We start from the raw sequence: 19,597 nt of genomic DNA on the forward strand, positions 1-19,597 counted from the left end.
AGGAATATTTAACTGAGTTCAAGCAATACAGTAAAGATACTGAGTGGAGCGATATTGCCCTTAGGAATCAGTACCGTCTAGGTCTAAATGATGCCTTAAAGATGAACTCGCTCGCATTGAGCTTCCTAGGTCCTTGGAAGGACTAATCACACTAAGCATTCAGATTGATAGAAGGTTGAGAGAACGCAAATCAGAAAAACAAGGTATGGATACTATCACAAGACCCTCTACTACTTACCAAAACCCTACAGTCACTCAAACCTCAGAACCTATGGATTTGGGATTCACTAGAGGCCCTTTACAACCAGAAGAAAGGAATCGCAGACGCATAAACAACCTCTGCATGTATTGTGCTTCAAATGCACATACTGTAAGAGAGTGTCCTATCTTACAAAGGCAGAAGAAACGTAAGTCCTTCAGAAAAACCACATGCTTAACCACTAATGTTAACCAAGTTGCTTACTGCTCTTTATCTCTTACCTTACAGTGGGATCTACACCAGCAAATCAGTGAAGCCATCATCGACTCTGGGGCACATTCTTCCTATATTGATTCTGTTTTTGTCACTATAAATAAAATACCCACTGTGTTGAAAGCAAGACCTGTGTCCATTAGAGTTATTGATGGTAATACAATTAGTTCCGGTCCTATTACACACCAAACCATTCCCATCAAGGTTTCCACGTCAAGTGCACACACTGAATTCATATCCTTTGATGTGATAAATTCTCCCATGTTTCCCCTGGTGCTTGGTCTACAATGGTTACAGACGCATCAACCCACCATACATTGGGATCGCCTCGAAGTCGAATTCCTCTCAGATTATTGCAAGAACACCTGTTTTCATCACTCCTTGATCTGTTCTATAAATCCTACTGGAAGAATTATTCCTTCTGACTATCAAGATTTTCAAGATGTATTCAGTGAAAAGGAAGCAGAGTCCCTTCCTCCACATCGCCCGTACGACTGTCCTATTCAACTACTTCCAGGAGCTTCCATTCCTTACGGGCACATATACCCTCTATCACAGCCTGAACTAGATCACCTCAAAACTTACCTTTCAGAGAATTTAAGGAAAGGGTTTATACAACCCTCTTCTTCCCCTGCTGGGGCCGGCATTTTCTTCGTCAGAAATAAGGACAACTCCCTACGCCCTATAATTGATTATAGGGAACTTAATAAACGGACTGTCAAGAACCGCTATCCCTTACCTCTAATTCCCGAACTCATCGAACGTCTCAGTCAAGCCACCATATACACTAAATTAGACCTACGTGGAGCCTATAATCTCGTCAGGATCCGAAAAGGAGACGAGTGGCTCACCGCCTTCAGAACAAGATATGGGCTCTACGAGTATAAGGTGATGCCTTTCGGGCTCTGTAATGCCCCGGCAACATTCCAATATCTAATAAACGATATATTCCGTGATCTCCTTGACATCTGTGTAGTTGTATATTTGGACGACATTCTGATATACTCTACTAACATCATTGAACATATAAAACACGTCCGTTGGGTGCTCTCTCGCCTTAGACAACACCGACTTTTTGCCAAATTGGAAAAATGCATCTACCACACCTCTGTTATTACATTCCTGGGTTATACTATCACTCCCACATGAATTCAGATGGATGATTCAAAAGTGCAAACTATTAAAAACTGGCCCATACCTTCCTCCAAAAAGGACCTGCAAAAATTCCTTGGTTTCTCCAATTACTATAGGAAATTCATCAAGAATTATTCCTCTCTTACTAAGCCTTTAACTTCTCTTACAAGTGTCAAAACTACATTCCCCTGGACACCTCAAACACAGGCTATTTTCGAACACCTTAAGGATGTTTTCACTAAAGCACCGATTCTTAAGTTTCCAGACCCTGATGCCCATTATGTACTTGAAGTTGATGCCTCCAACTACGCTCTAGGGTCCATTCTGTCTCAACGTAAAACTCCAGAAGATCCACTCCACCCTGTTGCCTTCTTTTCACGAGTAATGACACCAGCCGAATATAACTACCCTGTAGGCGAAAAGGAGTTGTTAGTGATCAAGGTCTCATTAGAACACTGGAGACATCTCCTAGAGGGCAGTAAATTTCCGATACTAATATATACGGACCACAAAAATCTGGAATACCTTCTGACTAACCGTACCTTATCCTCTAGACAGCTAAGATGGAGTTTATTCCTATCTAGGTTTGATTTCCATATAACCTACAGACCAGGGAGTAAGAACGGGAAAGCGGATGCCTTGTCCAGAAAAGATACCAATCCTCATCATTCCGATACTCCTGGTACAGTCATTCCAGCTGAGCAATTCATTACACTATCTCCTACTTATCCTGAAGTCCTTAAACTCCTACAACAGAAAGATACTTCCATCCCTAAGCTTAAACTCACACTGGGACAAGATGGTCTCTATTACCACCAAGGACGTCTTTATGTACCACCTTCCCTTCGAGACAATTTGTTAAAAGAACATCATGACTCACCGATGGCAGGACATCTTGGAATCCACAAAACCTATGATCTTCTTTCACGTACGTACTGGTGGCCTGCTATCAGAACTTCTGTGCAAAGATATGTTCAATCTTGCCACATATGTACAGTTTCCAAGACTGAAAAAAGACCTCCTTTCGGATTACTCTTACCATTACAGATACCTGACCGACCGTGGCAAACCATAGGAATGGATTTCATCGTCGAACTTCCATTGTCACTTGGTTACAATACCATACTTGTTGTTGTTGATCATCTTACCAAGATGGCCCATTTCCTCCCATATCATAAGCTCCCAACTTCATCAGAACTTGCAGTTCTTTTCTTGAATAACATCGTCAAATTACACGGTCTCCCAGATTCCATTGTAACTGATAGAGGTAGTCAATTCACCTCTCGTTTCTGGAAAAAATTATGTGACACTATGCAAGTAGAACTACGATTCTCCTCCTCATTTCACCCCCAATCAAATGGCCAAACAGAGAGAATAAACCAATGGCTCGAACAGTATATTTGTTCTTATTGTTCCAACCACCAAGACCAGTGGGCTAATACCCTTGCTATGGCTGAATATGCATACAACAATTCTACAAGTTCCACTACTTCCAAGACACCATTTTTTGCAAATTATGCTTTTCACCCTTCCTTCCAACTTCACCCTCGGACAGATTCAAACTGTCCCAAGGTTGATGACCTCACTAAGGATCTCCAGGATCTTTTCATAGAACTCAAGAGGCATATAGCTGATGCTCAGGCTCATCAGAGACGTTACTACAACCTCCGAAGACGTCAACCACCTTCCTATAAAATAGGTGATCTGGTCTGGCTGTCGACCAAGAATATAAAACTGAAACCCCCCAGCAAGAAACTTAGTGCTGTCTTCATTGGTCCTTATCCTATCACAAAGGTTGTGAACCAAAATGCTGTTACCTTGGATCTGCCTTCTACCTTTCGACTTCATCCCACCTTCCACGTCTCTTTGTTAAAACCTCATTGCGAAACTAGACAGGTGGCCAGCCAGATTTCTCCTCTCATCTTACAGGCACGGAATACGAAGTCGATGCCATCCTGGACTCCCGTATTTACCGTGGAACTCTTCAATACTTAATCCGTTGGAAGGGATTCTCTGAGGAGAATGACTCTTGGGAACCTTCCTCGAATGTTCATGCTCCCAAATTGGTATCCCTGTTTCACAGGAGGAATCCAGAACGACCTAGATTCGTAGCTGCGGGGCACCTACCCTGAGGTGGGGGGTATGTCATGGATTTCCTTATTCCTTTCTGTCCCTTTAATTTTACCTGTGCTCACACCTAGCAAGGTTATTTAAAGCCTGGACACGCCTCCCTCCCTGCTTCAGTATTGTTTCCAGTTTAGCATACAGCTTCACAGACCTGCTGCAGGGATTTACCTCTCTCTGTTCAAGTCTAACTATCTGAAGGTATTTAAACCTTTTCTAATACGGAGCCTACTTGAGAAACTGAAAGAGACTTATATGCTAAGTCTGAACATTTCCTAATTTGGATTAACAAACACCGCTGCTGCATTATTTTCCTGCTTAATTTCCTCTGGCAGATCAAGTGTTTTCCAAACCGCAACTGCAGTCTCATCCGAAGTTGTGAACTTTATAACTTTGTACAGACGCTTAACTTACATTGGACCACACTCACAGGATACCTCCTCATATTCCTATTCACACGCTTCAGGAGTAGCGTGATAAACTTCAGACTGAACTTTTGTGAGTAACACTACAGCACAGCACTTAATACCTGCTCCACCCATCTGCCTGTCAGCTCTCACAAACAGCACAGCTATCAGCGTGTATCACACTTCAATTGACTAACAGCCTGCTGCATCTGTACTGACCTAACGCTCCTCCTGTGTGCTCAGTGATTATCAGGAAAAGTGTATCCCATCCACGGTGCGTTTGTTTAACAACTGCTGTGCAACCTGATTCAGAAATACTGATCAGGAATTTAAATCAAATAGTAACTTTCAACTGCCATACAGACAGATACATTGTAACTTCCTCATTGTATCTTAAGGTAAGGCATACAATCATATATTTCCCGCAGTTGAGATCCACAACCACAACCAGCTCGTTACAGATATTCATATTATTATTATTTAAAAGGGCAATAAAGACCTGTAAGGATTGTGAATCTCCCTTCCAAATACATAGCACATCATCTATGTACCTTCGCCAGGACACCAGGCTCGCCCCAGGCACCATACTGGACCAAACATATAGATGTTCAAAGTGGTCCATGTATATATTGGCGTAACTTGGGGCGAACCTGGTGCCCATGGCGGTTCCGCATGTTTGTAAAAAATATTTATTATCAAACCAAAAAAAGTTGTGACTCAACATAAAATCTATAGCTGTGATGATGAATTCTAAAAGTAATGATGAGAGGTCGGGGTCTTGTTTTAATTTCCATTCAATAGCTGCAATACCTTTTTGGTGGTCAATTATAGAGTATAAGGAAGTGACGCCTAAAGTAACCCAATAGTAATCTGTTTCCCATTTTATATTGTTAATTACACTCAAGACATGTGTGGTGTCTTTTAAATAGAATTGTGAATTTTGTGCATAGGGTTGGAGTAAAAAATCAATAAAGGAAGATAAATTGGCTGTTAATGAGTCAATACCACTGATGATAGGGCGTCCTGGGGGATGTGTGGAATTTTTATGTAGTTTGGGCAAAAGATTAAAAATGGGTGTTTTAGAATCCTTTTTGAATAGGAAGTCAAATTCATTTTCAGATATGATCTTTTTATCTAAAGCCTGAGTTAACACTTCTTGTAGCTCTTGGCAGAAATCTTTTTTAGGAGACATCCAAAATGTTATATGTTTTTTTATCTTATAATATGTTGTATGCTTCCTGTAAATAAAATTCTTTATCCATCACAACTACTCCTCCGCCCTTGTCGGCTTCTTTAATGACAATGTCTTCCCTTTTGTTAAGTGCTTTTAAAATTTCTGTTTCTGTTTTAGTTAGATTATGAGACTTCGGTTGTTCTTTTATATTTTATATATCTTTTAGAATGAGTTTACCAAAAACATCTATGCTAGACCCCTTGCAATGGCTTGGGTAGAATTTAGATGGGTTTTTAAATTTTGATCTAGGTTCTGGTGGATTATAACAGGTAGTATCTTTTTTTGCAAAAAAAGTTTCACTGTTAAATTTCTGATAAATTTTTGTGCATCTATGAACAATTGGAAGGTATTAACCCCTTGTGTGGGAATAAATTTGAGGCCTTTAGCTAAAATTTGTTTTTCTTGTTCTGAGATGATTTTAGTTGATATATTATATACCCCTATTCCATCTGTCTCCTTCGTCTGTGTCTTTCTCCTGCCTCCTCTCCCTCCCCTGGATGTTCTGGTGTTCGCTCCCTTTTCTTTTGATTGGATCTGTCTGTGTGTTGTGCATAATAGTTGTTTGGGCTGTCTGGTCTGATGGGTGAATATCTGTTTGGGTGAAACCAATCTTGATGTCTCGGAGTGTTTATAGATTGTGTTTTGTGTCTGTCTCGATTGGATTGATTTTGAAAAGGATGGCTATGTTCTGAATCATCTCTATTGGAATGTCTATTATCTCGATGGTATTGATTTGATGGTTCAAAGTGATTTCTAGTATTTCTTGAGTCAAAGGTGCTCCTATAGTTTTCCCTTCTGTTCCTATGATTATCCCTTGTGTTATGTGTTCGTAAAGTTGGCTCTAGTTTGGAAATGGTGTGGTGGTTCTTCTTTATATTGTGCATAGTAAGGGCCATTATCTTTTTGTTTGTGTTCACCCCCTGAATGCATATAGTTGTATGACTGAGTTCTAGACCTTTCCCATGGTTTTATGCTGGAATGTGGTCTCCCTCTATTTGAAAAGCCATTGGAGGGTTTATTAATTGTATGTATTTGAGAATTGTCTGATTGAAGTTGTACATATTGTGTTCCATTAGTAAAGTCATCCTTATCTCTAAGGTATTTGTTATATTTTGAATCTCCTATTTGTTCATCTAATTCTTTTGCTTTTTTCTTAATATGCTCAAATTTTTCACAACAAGCTTTATTGGACAAATAAGGCTCTAATTCAATTTCCAAAGTTGTTATTTCTTTTTCTATATGTTTTAAATTAACCTCTTGATATTCATATAATAAACTCACAAGTTCAGTAGAACATTTATGTAATGCTGCATTCCATTTAACCTCTAGGTACAATATTTTCATTTAAATATCTACTGAGAAAGGTGGTTTCCCACCATTTTTTAGTTTCTTTAGAATAAAGTTTTTGTAATTTATTTATAATAGATTCCCAATTTGGAACTTCAGATTGATTATCCTTAAAATTGTTATTATACATATTTTGTCGTGCTGCCCTCCAATCATTAAGAGTGTTCCTGGACATGTAGGAGATAGAACAATATAGATACAAAAAGATACAATATACAGTGCTAGATGGAAAATAACACTTAAATGTAACAACAAGAACTGATACTCTCCTTTTAGATAAGACCGCAGCCTTCTTACAGTCTCTCCTCTGTGACTGTTTTATACAAGTGGAAAATGGCAAATAGATGGCGCTGGTCTGTACAGTGATATTTCTCTATATGGCTAAGAGAAAAAGGGCTTGAGGTGTGTGTAGGATCCAATTAATATAAGTGCAGTATACTCACTCCATAAGTAGTGGGAGTTCAGCTGCGATTTAATGTGTCTCCAGAGTGATGTAGTTCCCCAGAATAGTTTCAGAATCTCTCAAGAACCTGTTAATAGGTCTGCAAGCAAATGAAGACTCAAAATGAACAAAGGTGCCCAGTAAATCAAGAAAAAACTAAATAGTAACTTACTCAATAAATAGGAGAATCCGGCTTGTTTCAGCAAAGAAGAATATCAACAGTCTTCCAACTTTGATAAAAAGATATTTATTTAAGCTCAACGCGTTTCAACTTTTAGCAAGTCTTTCTCAAGAGCAATATAAAATCAATAAAAGCAAGTAGCTGTGTATTATTGCTGTGTTCACAAGCCAGTTTATATACAGAGATGATGCTATCCAATTTCCTGTGTAAGACAGGAAGTTGGATTTACAATATACAATGTAAAAAACAAAACAAAATAAAGAATATGGATTGGTGGCAGACTAATTATATACTTAAATTGTTATTAAAATTTCAAATGCCAATATTTTTGATAAATTTGTAGTTAAAATACATAGTCTGGCATCAATCCGATTTTTAACCAATCAGAAACTGCAAGGGAGTTGTTGATAGGTCCATTTTTTGAAGCGAATGATCTTTGCTGTTACTGCAGTTGGAATATATACATCACAATGTCATATAGAGATATGTTGTTTTTCTATAAATGCTGTTCCTTTACGAATGTAATAAATCTAACGTAATGTAGATCAAAGTTATGTATGATAACATATGATGAAAATCATCCTTATATTTTATATGCATGAGAAAGAACAAATACTGTTCATACCTTTTCCGCTTTTTTCTAGACAATTTAAATGCATTTAACTCCGATATAAAGGACACAATAAGCAAAAGTCAAAAGATCCTCTCCTCTCAAATATGGACCTATCAACAACTCCCTTGCAGACTGAAAAGTTTTGCAAACTCCATACAGATTGGCCGCCTTCATTTAGCACACAACTTTGCACGGATTGGCAGTTTGACTCACATGACTCCAACCGGACCTGAAAAGGAACACATGCACCATTGACTACCTGTTTGAGGACTGAATCTCGAGTCATTCCCAATTGGTCAACTTATAGATACCGTTTCTGATTGGTTAAAAATCGGATTGATGCCAGACTATGTATTTTAACTACAAATGTATCAAAAATATTGGCAATTGAAATTTTAATAACAATTTAACTATATAATTAGTCTGCCACCAATCCATATTCTTTATTTTGTTTTGTTTTTTACATTGTATATTGTAAATCCAACTTCCTGTCTTACACAGGAAATTGGATAGCATCACCTCTGTATATAAACCGGCTTGTGAACACAGCAATCATACACATGCTCTTGAGAAAGACTTGCTAAAAGTTGAAACGCGTTGAGCTTAAATAAATATCTTTTTATCAAAGTTGGAAGACTGTTGATATTCTTCTTTGCTGAGACAAGCCGGATTCTCCTATTTATGGAGTAAGTTACTATTTTGTTTTTTCTTGATTTACTGGACACCTTTGGTCATTTTGAGTCTTCATTTGCTTGCAGACCTATTAACAGGTTTTTGAGAGATTCTGAAACTATTCTAGGGAACTACATCACTCTGGAGACACATTACATCACAGCTGAACTCCCACTACTTATGGAGTGAGTATACTGCACTTATATTAATTGGAACCTACACACACCTCAAGCCCTTTTTCTCTTCGCCATATAGAGAAACATCACTTTACAGACCAGCGCCATCTATTTGCCATTTTTCCACAAGTATTTAGTTTTAAATAGGAATTATTTAGTTATTAATAGTAGGTTTATTTTAGATTTATTTGGATTGTGTTAAAGTAGGGGTGTTAGGGTTAGACTTAAAGTTAGGTTTAGAGGTTAATATATTTATTTAGTGTTAGTAATGTGGGAGGCCAGAGGTTTAGGGGTTAATAACTTTAGTATAGTGGCCGCGACGATGTTGGGGGATGGCAGATTAGGGGTTAATAAATTTATGTAGGTTGCGGCGACATTGGGAGCAGCAGATTAGGGGTTAATAAGTGTAATGTGGGTAGCGGCGACATTGGGGTAGCAGATTAGGGGTTAATAAATTTATGTAGGTTGCGGCAACATTGGGGGTGGCAGATTATGGGTTAATAAGTGTAATGTAGGTAGCGGCGACATTGGGGCAGCAGATTAGGGGTTAATAAATTTATGTAGGTGGCAGCAACATTGGGGGCGGCAGATTAGAGGTTAATAAGTGTAATGAAGGTGGCGGCGATGTCAGGGACGGCAGATTAGGGGTTAATAAGTGTAATGTATGTGTCTGCAATGTCAGGGGCAGCAGATTAGGGGTTAATAAGTGTAATGTAGGTGTTGGTGATGTTGGGGGCGGCAGATTAGGGGTGTTTAGACTCTGGGTTTATGTTAGGGTGTTAGGTGTAAACATACATTTTCTTTATGCTCTTTTATTGCAGGTGTTAGGCTTTTTTTTATCCGGCTCTCCCCATTGATGTCTATGGGGAAACCATGCACGAGCACGTAAAACCAGTTCAAAGCAGCGCTGGTATTTGTGTGCGGTATGGAGCTCAGCGCTGCCATATTGCCCGCTAACGCCGGGTTTTTGCAAACCTGTAATAGCAGCACTATTAAAGGTGAGCGGTGGAAATAACTTGCAAGTTATTACTGAGCCGCTGATAACACAAAACTCGTAATCTGGCCGACTGTCTGATAAAAATTATAAAAAATTTTTTAAAAGTTATTATAAGGGCTCAAAGATTTAAGAAATCAAACCACAATGATAGGGATACTCTTGATATAGGGATAATAGTACAAGTCCCAGCTCCAGGGGAGACAGGCTATGCCATATCAACCCCACAGGACACCAATTGGAACTATATTAATAGTCAATAATAAGAAGTTCAAGCTGTAGAACAAAACTGATTTGTGTCATGTCAGAGCAAACTTAGGATGTCAGTGAGTAGAGGGAGGCATAAATGCTTACCACCAGTCTGGCTGCAGACATATACTTATCTAGCCGCCTAGTGCTATATGCACACTGCTCCAACGGAATCCAGGTCCGTCTGTGTGAGAATAAGTAGCCCTGGTCGGCAAAGCGTTGCTTCCCTCTCCGGCTGTAAGGTATGCCTTCTTTGGCGTGATGAAGATCCTGATGCTTCAACGGAATCCAAATCCGTCTCTGTGGGCGTGGTCAGCCCCAACGAGTGAAGTAATAGTTCCGCCAATCAGGAAATTCCTGCTGTTGGATGGCCTGATGATCAGGTATAACGTAACAATTGAGCTCACCAATGAGCTTGTCGATTCCCCTTCTCTTCTGCTGGGCAAGAAATCCAAAAGGCAAAGGAAACAGCACAAAATGACATGGTAGTGCTCATTTCTTTTGGAATAAATGCTAAGTTTTACTCTATGCTGCTGCTCATTCTCTTTTGTATGGACTCAAAGATTTGAGGTCTCAGGTGTTAGAAAAAGCATGCAAGGGGCTTTAACATAGATAGAGATACATACATATATATGTCTAAATATGTATATGTATATATACATTCCTCTATAGAAGTCAATGGACCAAAAAAAGTTGAAAAAAATACCCTACTCACATGCAAACCCAAACGCATATTCTCAAGTGTGCTAACCTGACATGAAAATATGAATATTTCACATTTCAATGTTCTTCACATAGCAGAATATATCCTATTTATTTATAAACACATATTTCTATATATATCTGATGTTTTTTTGCACATATATATATGATTGTTTATAGGTATAGATATATATAGATACATATAAGAATATCTAGTTAAAAGATATTCTGCTATGTGCAGAACATTGGAATGTGAAATATTTAAAGTAAATCCATACTATAACACTTTATTAAATATGAATATTGCATAAATATGTGTTTACATGTTTTATATGCATTTACAGTATGTATTTATATGTGTATATATGTCGGTAAATACATACATACACATATCAAACATAAATGCATATGCACACACACACATATATATATATATATATATATATATATATATATATATATATATATATATATATATGTACCTGAGTGCTCATTTTTTTTTTTTAAATATTTTTTATTAGATAGTGTTATTATAAGTGTAACTGTGTTTTTAAATGTATTTTTTATGTGTTTTGTGACACTTTTCTGTTTCTCTTGTAATAAGAGCGCTGCATCCGATAAACAGCCGCGATAAACCTGATATCGTGCGTGCATAATTGTTAGTGCCCGTTTTTTAAATGTTCTGAAGGAGAAAAAACACAGAGGCGCCAACATGGCCTAGTACCGTCAGGCAGATGGATATAGATAAGAAGGAGAATGGGTACACACACATGAGCAGCGCAACCAATAGTGCTAGTGGAGCAGACTGGAACTTTGTAGTGGTCCAGCTCACTGTAGAATGCACACTGGGCACATAGATAAGAGCTTGATCAAAGATACATAACAGGTGCCTATGAAAGGTTACAAAAAAGAGCTTCCATAGCCTAGTACATTCCAATGAAGTGTAAAGGTGATATAAAGTCACACTTACAATAGGTTCTGCACATCCAGGTGCAGTAACAGCAAGCTGGGACCTCTCAGTCACCCAGTAGACCACTCTCTTGGCAAACAGGATCCTCACCAAACTCCATGAGATTCACTCGGCAGCTGAATCAGCTAGTCCCCGGCATACACGCTCCACACGCGTCTCCAAAATCCGGAAGTGAGGCTCCACTGACGTCTACGATGACGTATGTGCGGAGGGGGGGAGAACCAAAAGGAACAAGGTACCTGGGCTAACTGCAAAAGACCCGACCAGGCGGGCACAGCGGTTCCGTAGCTGGTAGCAGCACAAAGAAAATACGAGGATGTGGAGCCGCTGTAGGATAAAATAAATATTTTATTTTGAAATCTTTAAAAATTGGGAGGCATCCCAATGCATAGGTAGGCAACGCACAGCTGCTAACATGTTTCGGCCATGGTGGCCGTAGTCATAGCATGCTCTGCTTTGCACAACAGTGATTTTAAAACAGGCATCGCAGTACCTGATAGGTGAAGCAATTAAGAAATAAAGACGCCTACTAAGCTACATGCACACAAACTTTAACCCATTAATGCCACAATATAGCATTGAACTGGGGATGTATATATACACCAATTCGGTTCACATAGAAAATTATTTATACATTAGTACATAGATAAAGAAAAAAACATAATAATAATAATAATAATAATAATAATAATAAATATGTAAATATATAAATCTATGAAACCAAACAGTATACAGGAACCAGTGCATTTGAAGTACACATGCACATGGATTTAGAAGATACACATTCACATGGATTTAGAAGATACACATGCACATGGATTTAGAAGATACACATGCACATGGATTTAGAAGATACACATGCACATGGATTTAGAAGATACACATGCACATGGATTTAGAAGATACACATGCACATGGATTTAGATATACTTCAAATGCACTGGTTCCTGTATACTGCCTTGGTTTCATAGATTTATATATTTACATATTTATTATTATTATTATTATTATGTTTTTTTCTTTATCTATGTACTAATGTATAAATAATTTTCTATGTGAACCGAATTGGTGTATATATACATCCCCAGTTCAATACTATATTGTGGCATTAATGGGTTAAAGTTTGTGTGCATGTAGCTTAGTAGGCGTCTTTATTTCTTAATTGCTTCACCTATCAGGTACTGTGATGCCTGTTTTAAAATCACTGTTGTGCAAAGCAGAGCATGCTATGACTACGGCCACCATGGCCGAAACATGTTAGCAGCTGTGCGTTGCCTACCTATGCATTGGGATGCCTCCCAATTTTTAAAGATTTCAAAATAAAAGATTTATTTTATCCTACAGCGGCTCCACATCCTCATATTTTCTTCATGATTTAGGTAGAACATACATTTTAACTTTCTAATTACCTTCTATTATCAAATTTACTTAATTCTCTTGGTATCATTTGTTGAAGGAGCAGCAATGCACTACTGGTTTCTAACTGAACACTTGGGTGAGCCAATGACAATCTGTATATATATATATGCAGCCACCAATCAGCAGCTAGGACTTACGTTCTTTGCTGCTCCTGTGCTTACCTAGTAAACCTTTCTGCAAAGGATAACAAGAGAAACAAGCAAATTAAAGGGACACTGAACCCAATTTTTTCTTTTGTGATTCAGATAAAGCATGCAATTTTAAGTCACTTTCTAATTTACTCCTATTATCAATTTTTCTTTGTTCTCTTGCTATCTTTATTTTAAAAAGAAGGCATCTAAGCTTTTTTTTTTATTCAGAACTCTGGACAGCACTTTTTTATTGGTGGATGAATTTATCCACCAATCAGCAAGGACAACCCAGGTTGTTCACCAAAAATGGGCCGGCATCTAAACATAAATTCTTGCATTTCAAATAAAGATACCAAGAGAATGAAGAAAATTTGATAATAGGAGTAAATTAGAAAGTTGCTTAAAATGTCATGCTCTATCTGAATCACAAAAGAAAAAAATTTGGGTTCAGTGTCCCTTTAAATAATAGAAGTAAATTGGAAAGTTGTTTAAAATTGTGTGTTCTGTCTGAATCATTAAATAAATGTTTTGTGTTTCATGTTCCTTAAGAATGTGCAAAATGCACATTTTACATTCCTATGTTCTTCACTAACAGCTAGATTACGAGTTTTGTGTTATGAGTGAAAAAGCATTGTTATGCTTCATAACGCTGCTTTTTCTCTAACGCCGCTATTACAAGTCTTGTAGGTATAGATGTACCGCACACCATTTTGTCCGTCACGCAACGTCAGTACCGCACTTTTTTAAAAGTCATTTTTCAATGGGACTTCCATAGCGCCGGTATTACAAGTTTGCCTGGGAGGCCAAAAAGTGAGCAGTACACTCTATAACCACAAGATCCGTATCGCCATCTAAAGTCAGTAGTTATGAGTTTTACGTTACAGAGCTGTAGCATAAAACTCATAACTAAAGTGTTAAAAAGTACACTAACACCCATAAACTACCTATTAACCCCTAAACCGAGGCCCTGCCGCATGGCAAACACTATACGACATCGCCACCACTTAAAAAATGTATTAACACCTATTCCGCCGCTCCCCGACATCGTCGCCACTATAATAAACCTATTAACCCCTAAAACGCTGCCCTCCCGCATTGCAAACACTATTTAAAGATTATTAACCCCTAATCTGCCGTTCGCCCACACCGCCGCTATAATAAACCTATTAACCCCAAAACCGCTTCCCTCCCGCATTACTACATAAATATATTAACCACTAAACCTAACCCTAAACCTAACGTAACCCTAAGCCTAAGTCTAACCCTAAACCTAACTTAACCCTAACACCCCCTAACTTAAATATAATTAAAATAAATCTAAATAAAACTTACAATTATTACCTAAATAACCTATTTAAAACTAAATACAAACTTACCTGTGAAATAAAACCTAAGCTAGCTACAAAATAACTAATAGTAACATTGTAGCTAGCTTAGGTTTTATTTTTATTTCACAGTTGAGTTTGTATTTATTTTAACTAGGTAGACTATTTAGTAAATAGTTATTAACTAGTTACTAACTACCTAGGTAAAATAAATACAAAGTTACCTGTAAAATAAAACCTAACCTGCCTTACACTAAAATCTAACATTACAATAAAATAAAAAAAATTAAATTAATCAAATACAATTATCTAAATTACAAAAAAACTCCACTAAATTACACAAAATAAAAAACGAAATTATCCAAAATAAAAACTAATGACTCCTAATCTAATAGCCCTATCAAAATTAAAAAGCCCCCCAAAATAAAAAAATCCCTAGACTACACTAAACTGCCAATAGCCCTTAAGGGGTTAAGGCAAGGCATTCCCCCAAATAAATCAGCTCTTTTACCTGTAAAAAAAAATACAAACAGCCCCCCAACAGTAAAACCTACCATATACACAACCAAACCCACCAAAGAAAATTCTATCTAAATAAACCTAAGCTAACCATTGCCCTGAAAAGGGCATTTGGATGGGCATTGCCCTTAAAAGGGCATTTAGCTCTTTTATGGTGCCCAAACCCTACTCTAAAAATAAAACCCACCCAATAAACCCTTAAAAAAACTAATACTAACCCCGACGATGCACTTACAGTTTTTGAAGACCGGACATCCATCCTCATCCAGGCGGCAGAAGTTCTCATCCAGCTCTCATCCAAGCAGGCAGAAGTCCTCATCGAAGCCAGCAGAAGTCTTCATCCAGACGGCATCTTCTATCTTCATCCATCCGGCGCAGAGCGGGTCCATCTTCAAGACATCCGGCACGGAGCATCCTCTTCTTCCGATCGCCGCTGTAGAAAAAAAAAAAAAATTAAAACTTTTGATAGCTGTAAATTAAAAGCTAAGGGATCTGGAAGGGGTGGGGGGTTGATCTTGGGGGGGGGGGGGAAGCTACACTACAGAAAAGGTCATTTTTGTTTTAAAAAAGGCAAATTTTTTTACTAAACTGGGTACTGGCAGACAGCTGCCAGTACCCAAGATGGCGCCCATTAAGACAGAGGGGGAGGGTTAGAGAGCTGTTTGGTGGGGGATCAGTGAGGCTGGGGGCTAAGGGGGGATCCTACACAGCAGCATATGTAAATATGCTAAAAAACACACAAAAAAAAGCCCAAATATAGCTTTTATTTTAGTACTTGCAGAGTTTCTGCCAGTACTTAAGATGACGGGGACAATTGTGGGGTGGGGGAGGGAAGAGAGCTGTTTGGGAGGGATCAGGGGGTCTCATGTTACAGGTGGGAGGCTGAGCTCTACACTAAAGCTAAAATTAACCCTGCAAGCTCCCTACAAGCTACATAATTAACCGCTTCACTGCTAGCCATAATACATGTGTAAAATGCAGCGGCATTTGGCGGCCTTCTAATTACCAAAAAGCAACGCCAAAGCCATATATTTCTGCTATTTCTGAACAAAGGGGATCCCAGAGAAGCATTTACAACCATTTGTGCACAAGCTGTTTGTAAATGATTTCAGTGAGAAACCTAAAATTGTGAAAAATTTAACGTTTTTTTAAATTTGATCGCATTTGGCGGTGAAATGGTGGCATGAAATATACCAAAATTGGCCTAGATCAATTCTTGGGGTTTTCTACTACACTACACTAAAGCTAAAATTATCCCTAAAAGCTCCCTATATGCTCCATAATTAACCCCTTCACTGCTGGGCATAATACACGTGTAGTGCGCAGTGGCATTTAGCAGCCTTCTAATTACTAAAAAGCAACGCCAAAGCCATATATGTCTGCTATTTCTGAACAAAGGGGATCCCAGAGAAGAATTTACAACCATTTAAGCCGTAATTGCACAAGCTGTTTGTAAATAATTTCAGTGAGAAACCAAAAGTTTGTGAAAAAATTAGTAAAAAAGTGAACGATTTTTTGTATTTAATCGCATTTGGCGGTGAAATGGTGGCATGAAATATACCAAAATGGGCCTAGATGAATACTTTGGGATGTCTACTAAAAAAAAATATTACATGTCAATGGATATTCAGAGATTCCTGAAAGATATTAGTGTTCTAATGTAACTAGCGCTAATTTTGAAAAATAATGGTTTGGAAATAGCAAAGTGCTACTTGTATTTATGGCCCTATAACTTACAAAAAAAGCAAAGAACATGTAAACATTGGGTATTTCTAAACTCAGGACAAAATTTAGAAACTATTTAGCACGGGTGTTTTTTGGTGGTTGTAGATGTGTAACAGATTTTGGGGGTCATAGTTAGAAAAAGTGTGTTTTTTTCAATTTTTTCCTAATATTTTATAATTTTTTTTATAGTAAATTATAAGATATGATAAAAATAATGGTATCTTTAGAAAGTCCATTTAGTGGCGAGAAAAACGGTATATAATATGTGTGGGTACAGTAAATGAGTAAGAAGAAAATTACAGCTAAACACAAACACGGCAAAAATGTAAAAATAGCCTTGGTCCCAAACGGACAGAAAATGGAAAAGTGCTGTGGTCATTAAGGGGTTAAAGGTGAAAAAATCCTATTGGTTGTTGTAATCAGCCAATAGGATTGAGCTTTTATCCTATTGGCTTATCCAATCAGCTAATAGGATTGAGCTCACATTCTATTGGTTATTCCAATCAGCCAATAAAATGCGAGCTTAATCCTATTGGCTGATTGGGTCAGCCAATAGGATGAAAGCTCAATCCTATTGGCTGATAGTATTCTATCAGTCAATCGGAATGTAAGGGACACCATTTTGGATGACATCACTTAAAGGGAAACTTCATTCAGGATGGATGTCTGGTCTTCGAAACCTGTAAGTGGATTGTCGGGTGTTAGTGTTAAGTTTTTTAAGGGTTTATTTGGTAATTTATTTTTTTATTTTGTGTAATTTAGTGTTTTTTTTAATTTAGATAATTGTATTTGATTAATTAAATTTTTTATTTTATTGTAATGTTAGTTTTTAGTGTAACGCAGGTTAGGTTTTATTTTACAGGTAACTTTGTATTTATTTTAACTAGGTAGTTAGTAAATAGTTAATAACTATTTACTAACTAGTCTACCTAGTTAAAATAAATACAAACTTACCTGTGAAATAAAAATAAAACCTAAGATAGCTACAATGTAACTATTAGTTATTTTGTAGCTAGCTTAGGTTTTATTTTACAGATAAGCATGTATTTAGTTTTAAATAGGTTATTTAGGTAATAATTGTAAGTTTTATTTAGATTTATTTTAATTATATTTGTTAGGGGTGTAAGGGTTAGGTTCAGGGTTACGTTAGGGTTAGACTTATGCTTAGGGTTAGGGTTACGTTAGGGTTAGTTTTAGGGGTTAATATATTTATGTAGTGTTAGTGATGTGGGAGGCCAGAGGTTTAGGGGTTAATAACTTTAGTATAGTGGCGTCGACATTGGGGGCAGTAGATTAGGGGTTAATAAGTGTATTTATGTGGCGGCAATGTTAGGGGCAGCAGATTGGAGGTTAATAACAATGTAAGTGGAGGCGATGTTAAGGGCAGCAGATTAGGGGTTAATAAGTGTATTTAGGTGGTGGTGATGTTAGGGGCAGCAGATTGGGGGTTAATAACTGTAATGTATGTGTCGGCGATGTTAGGGGCAGCAGATTAGGGGTGTTTTGACGTGGTTTTTATGTTAGGATGTTAGGTTTAAACATAACTTTTTCTTTCCCCATAGACCTCAATGGGGCTGCGTTACGGAGCATTCAGTGTTATACTTGGGTAAAGTGATTTAGTTTTGATATTATGATATATGGGCTGTGTGGGAGCAGGATATAGAACGATAAATTAAACAAGATTTCTTGTAGTATGAAGGAAGCACTGGGGATGTAAAAATGAAGAGATTGATGCGTGAGGATGTGTAGGTATGCTCTGATAAGAAACCTCTACGTGTGACTGAATCTGAAGGTATTTAGATGACAAAACAATGGGGTGCACTCCATTTACTGTATGCCTTGGATGTAAAAGTTTGGATATTGTGTGTGTTCAAGAATTATTTAATTACGTGAGATTTGAGATATATATGGCTGGAATAAGAATAGTGATAGAGAATAATTCGGAAAATGTATTAGGGTCAAATTATTATTATTTTTTATTTTTTTTACTAGCCTGTAATTAAAGTATATTTGAGGGTTTGTTTTGTGTTATGTATTGAAGATTATTTAGATATAATTTGTTAGGGGAGACTTCTAATATATATATGAATACAAATTTAAAACGTTTTTGAAACAGTTGTCTTTTTTCTCTGGCTGTATATTTCTGTTCTGTGCTGTAAAGCTACCCTAAACAATTCTGCATTGGCATTATGGAGTCCATGTTTAAAACTAATTTTAAAAGCAAGAAGATAAGGCATTATTAAGCTCATTTATGTATCTTTACACAAAACTCCTTGCTTCTTTCTTACAACCAGAAGGAAGGACCTTTTACAATGTCCTCCATGTTGTCATGGGGTTTATAGTGTAGCAGGGTACTTTGCGATGTGGGGGTGTGGCAGTTTAGGGGTTCATAGTGTAGCAGCGTTCTTTGCGAATTACGATTTGAAAATCATTTTAATCATTCAATCTTTATAAGGGGGAACTACACATTCAAGCTTCAGTGTGCGGAAGTGACTGTATGAAGGCGGATCGGGTGGACGATAAAAAGAAGAAGCATCAGATGGAAGATAGAAGATGGAAGAAGACTGGCCCAGTGGAGCACCGCAATGGATGAAGAAAGTAGAGGAGCACCGCTGGAGGCAATCGTCTAGGAGCCGGATTTAAGTTTGGTGAGGTTTTTTTTGGTGTTTTTTTCTTTTAAGTTTAGGGTTCAAAAGAGCGGGAATAACTGATTAATTTTTTAGGGCATCTTTTTTAGGATAAGGTTTTTTTTTAGATTAAG

At 37.5% G+C, this 19,597-nt stretch overlaps 1 long non-coding RNA gene across 1 annotated transcript; it reads left to right on the top strand.

Moving 5' to 3' along the window:
• The first annotated feature begins 269 nt into the window (after positions 1-269).
• On the top strand, positions 270-599 carry LOC128659490 (uncharacterized). Its single transcript, XR_008402403.1, has 2 exons — positions 270-407; positions 488-599. It is a non-coding gene; the product is annotated as an uncharacterized LOC128659490 (long non-coding RNA).
• The last annotated feature ends 18,998 nt before the right edge of the window (positions 600-19,597 follow it).

The sequence above is a fragment of the Bombina bombina genome, chromosome 5 (assembly GCF_027579735.1).
Source record: "Bombina bombina isolate aBomBom1 chromosome 5, aBomBom1.pri, whole genome shotgun sequence".
NCBI classification, from domain to species: Eukaryota; Metazoa; Chordata; class Amphibia; order Anura; family Bombinatoridae; genus Bombina; species Bombina bombina.